The sequence below is a fragment of the Hyalella azteca genome, unplaced genomic scaffold, assembly GCF_000764305.2.
Source record: "Hyalella azteca isolate HAZT.00-mixed unplaced genomic scaffold, Hazt_2.0.2 contig9526, whole genome shotgun sequence".
Classification (NCBI taxonomy): domain Eukaryota; kingdom Metazoa; phylum Arthropoda; class Malacostraca; order Amphipoda; family Hyalellidae; genus Hyalella; species Hyalella azteca.
In genome coordinates, this window is record NW_025939595.1 from 23,385 (window position 1) to 28,209 (window position 4,825).

The 4,825-nt window shown below is 42.8% G+C and overlaps 1 long non-coding RNA gene across 1 annotated transcript; it reads left to right on the forward strand.

The window, feature by feature from the left end:
• Window positions 1–207: 207 nt before the first annotated feature.
• On the forward strand, window positions 208–1,939 carry LOC108667658. Its single transcript, XR_001930562.2, has 3 exons — window positions 208–267; window positions 996–1,121; window positions 1,444–1,939. It is a non-coding gene; the product is annotated as an uncharacterized LOC108667658 (long non-coding RNA).
• Window positions 1,940–4,825: the final 2,886 nt, after the last annotated feature.

A 4,825-nucleotide genomic window follows, 5' to 3' on the forward strand; every position in this document is an offset into this window, starting at 1 on the left:
GTAGTGTGGTGCTAGTTGCTGCAGTAGTGCGGTGCTAGTTGCTGCAGTAGTGCGGTGCTAGTTGCTGCAGTAGTGCCGTGCTAGTTGCTGCAGTAGTGTGGTGCTAGTTGCTGCAGTAGTGCGGTGTTAGTTGCTGCACTATTGCTGTGCTAGTTGCTGCACTAGTGCTGTGCTAGTTGCTGATGTCTGACGTACTGACGCCTTGGGCAGACGGACGCCGATGAGCTGCAAGTGCCGCTGCTGGAGGAGCTCGTCCTCATCAAAGCCGTGAGTCGTCGCCTCTTGGCCTCTCCCAGCCCTTGGTCACCTCTTCTTCCTTGGTCACCTCTTGCCTCATGATCACCTCTCTCCTCATGATCACCTCTCACCCCCTTGATCACCGCTCACCTCCTGATCACCTCTCACCCCTTGATCACCGCTCACCTCATGATCACCTCTCACCCCTTGATCACCGCTCACCTCATGATCACCTCTCACCTCATGATCACCTCTCGCCTCATTACCATCTATCTACTTCATAATCACCCTCTGCCCTCTCACGTTATTTTGCCAGACCTGAAATGTGCGATTGTTTGGAACAGAGCACTCTATAAAATGCTAGATTCGGCGATCATAAATGTGAGTCAAGTCTTGCTAATACTTTTATATGTAGTCTTACGGCAGCTCAGGGATTGCTTACCTCAACGCAACGCTTCACGCGAGTGTTTTGCTCTGTTGTATTTAATTATGTAGATGTATGAAAAATATTGGAAGAGATTCAGTTCCTTTTTTCCTGTGAAGGCTGTGCATTCATCTAGTACTTATGTTATGTAGACTTTAGAAAGCCTTGATTGTGTTTACGTTAGACCAGCAGCACCAACTGACCGAAATTATTGAAGAAAGATTCATACTTGCTTGAATGCGTTTGCTGCTACTGAAAAAAAAACTGTTTGCTGCATTTAATTCTTCGGGAGTCTTCATTGTCCTCAATGTGACGTCATTGTAAACTTGAGCAGAACGGGGGCGATAAGCTGATTGCTGCTGACGACGAGGCACTGCAGCAACTCATGGTCACCTTGCAGGCACTCAACGTCAAGCTGCACGAATACTACTCACGCAGCCCTCAGACTATCGGCATGACAGTCAGTCTAGTTTATACGTTGCGTCAATATTATCAAGAGTCTAATGATAAGATGTTTGGCTTTGCTTTCAGTCAATTTCGTTGTTTTCAGCATATAGCAATTGTAGTAAACTGCTCTTATTTGCCAAATATAAAGGGTATTAAACTACTCATATTCCACTAGTCACACTAGAAAAGGTTTAGCTAATATTTGTGTATAATTACTTGTGCCAATTTCATAATTATAAATAATTTTGTGCACTTTCCATGTGGTGTTTTTCCCTGTAGAAATATGTTCGTGCATGAATGCATGCAGACTAGTAAGCTTGTCCTTATCTTGACAGAAGTACACTAGAAAATATCACGAGTACATGGCAAGCACTCTTCAGCTACTCACCGCCAGCACCAAACACAATTAGCGCTCCACTACAAGCGCCGTGTCGCATGCCACGTCATTGCTCTCGGCTCCACATTTCCTGTGTTTCACTGACTGGCTCGTCGCTTTAATTTCGAAGCATCACAAACTTTTTGGATGCCATTATAAGGTTTTCGGGTTGTTTATTTTAGCGTTTATCTGAAGCGTTAGTAAATCTTCTACTACTACTATTTTGTTTATGAAGTTTTCAAGTTTATTTAGTTTATCTTCTACACGTTTTATCCGTGTGTTTTTTTTTATTCTAAAACCAAATAATAGAAGTAAAGTTGCAGATGAAGGACTCTTCGAGAGATAAGGAGCAGATTTAGTCTCGAAGCATTTCTGAACTTATTAATGTAAAGTTTTCGATTAAAGGAATATTTTCGTAAGTAAAAATATCGTAGCTTAATAAAGTATGAAGTTTATAAAAATATCCTCATTATCCACGTTTTATTAAATCGACTGCTAATAATGTCATCAGGTCATATGGTTCTTAATGTTGGTCATCTGGCAGCCGAGCTGAACGAAAATCAACTTTGAGAGAAGAGCCACGGACCACCAATTTTTAATACAGGGTTCGTACCGGTCATGGAAAACCTGGAGAGTCATGCAATTTTAATTTTCCAGGCCTCGAAAGTCATTGGATTTCATTTCAGGTAATGGAAAGTTATGGAATTTGCAAATAAAAGAAGAAAAAAAGGAAGTGTTTTTCTGTGCTGCGTGTGTTAAACTGTTAGTGCAGTCCCTTGTTTCCTGCGTCCTATTGGCACGCATGAAACAAGATACTGTGCCACAGTCTCTTGTTTCGAACGTTCTAATTGGTTCTCCAATCACGTGAGCTCAGTTGCATTTGACAACTCTTTGATCTGCTGTGGCAGCGTTCCATCTTTACTCTTCAGTGAACAATTTCTACATCACCATGCCTGGAAAGTGTAAATTTCATGACTTGTGATTAAGAATAGAAGCTTATCGTGACTGGCTTGCCCGCCATCCAAACCAAGAAGGTATGGCGATATCAAGATATGTACGTTGTGCTCGAAAAACTTCGATGTGTCAAATATGGGGGAAGCAGCTTTGAAGAGCTATGCATTTTCACGTTTGCCATTTATCAACTGTAGGAGATGATAAAATATGCACGGTCAGTCGTTCCGTCATGCTAAACCGGTCGTATTCGAATCTTGGAAAATTATATTGATTGGCATGGCCGGGGGTCATGGAAGAGTCCTGGAATTTATTTCTAAATACCGGTACGAACCCTGTGAATACCAATCAGCTCGGCATGGAACGCCTAGTATGAGGTCACCAAGCAGGTGTGATGTGAGCTGTTGTCAATAACCAACTTTGATATGTGGTCAATTACCAACTTTGATAGAATTTCTTAAAATGAGTTGTAGAGTTTTGAGTGTTACGATTCTACGATTGATTGTTGCGTCTGACCTTCATATAATTGTCGAATTTGTCCAGCTTACAACGTTCTGTGATCAGCCCTCGCCTCTCTTCTGGGGAGGCCTTCTGCACAAGCCCGACCTAGCACCACCAGGCCGAGGATCGAAAAATACAGCTGCTGGCCTGCCTACTCGTTCATATAGTACAAAGGTAATTTGTAAAAAAAACATATGAAAAACTTGGTATCGTTAGAAAATGCACAACTATTCGGTAACAATATCCGAGTACGGATTTCAGATCATAAAGTTCGGTTCCAAAGTTCATCGTACCTGCGAGAGGGCTTCAAATAATTCATAGAATACAGACATAACTGAATCGAATGAAGAGAATGATGTCAACGCACCAGAACGATCAGGTACCTACGTTTTATACTGTCTTACATGATTCCTTAAATGAATGTTACGAATGCGGGCACTGTTTTAAAAACAACAACTGATCATGCACAATGTCATCTACCGAAATCGAGTCCAGATAAAATATAAATTCATGGCGAAACTTGGGTGGAAGAACAGCCAAATCATTGACTGTGAAAAGTTAATGGTGACAATCGCGCTACTAGGGGGATTGTTCCTGAGCGCCCCACCGCTGAGCTCGCGGTGTCTGACTGCGGGTCTCAGTTGTGGGGTAAAGTTATTATGTAGGTAGGATTCCTTACATTTCCCTTCTCTGTCTCTCTCGTGCGGGCGGCCGACGTCCCGTGCAAGCGACCTCTTGTTCGAGTGTCTTTGTTTCTGTTGCTTTTCACCTGTCCCTCCTTGTCACTTCGTCTCTTTGAAATGCTAACGCTGCTTCTTTCGAGCCAGCGTCAGCGGGCTGGACAATTGAGACCTTCCGCCCCGTGTGGGTGATGAACAATTTGAGATGTTGAATAATTAAGACCTTCCGCCTCTCTGGCGATGTTATATTTTGACATTCGGTGCGAAATAGTTTAATAGCTGAAGCGCTAGCAAACCACTATTCTATACTACTACTACTAATGGTGACAGTGCCGCAATGAAATGAGCTACCTACGATTGGATTTGCCATTCCGTAAGAAATGAGACTCCTCCCAACCCCCTTCAGAGGCAAGCCACGCAAATCAGTTTGTGTAGATTGCAGTACGAACAGGACAAGCATCTGTTATTGACTTATTACTGTTCGTGATTGCATTTAAAATGATCGGTTAATGACCACAGAATCTAGCAGACGCCCTCAACATCTTCGTGGTTTCTGCACACACATTCTCGTGGAATGTTTAGGACTGAGCACGCTCTCCGCACGATGGCTTCTTGCAGGAGGGATCTTGTTAGTTGATATCCTTAAGAACAAGAAAACTATTACAGCTATTTATTATAAAGAGATTTTGTGAACAATTTACATGAAAATCGCCTGAAACGACTTGCGAAGCAGTATAGGCGCGTCCTCTTTCAACAATAGTAGCTAGTAGCTATTTCAAACTATCGTCAGTCCTGAAAAGATCCGGTCAAATGACACGATTTAGATCTTCTGTGAACAAGGCACGAAAAGTAAACGAATCGGCGACCGGCCACATCAGGCCCACACTCCAGCACCGACATCACTAAAAAAGAATAGAAGTGTCGGTATTGAAGAAATAGGCTCATGGCCTGTTGCCGATTCTTGAATTTTCCGTGACTTGATTCACAAGGGATCTGGCCTTTGGAACCTGATCTTCCCATAACTGACGATTGAATGAGATAGCTGCTGGACTAATTGTCTGGCCCATAATTTGCTAAGCATTTTTTTACTGAACATATGCTCCTGCATACCTTCGTGTAGTCTGTTTTTGAAGCCGTTCATGCTCGGAGCGTCAAAAATGCTATTAGTGAGGCTGTTACACATATCGGTGACTGGCAGCGAGAAGAAAT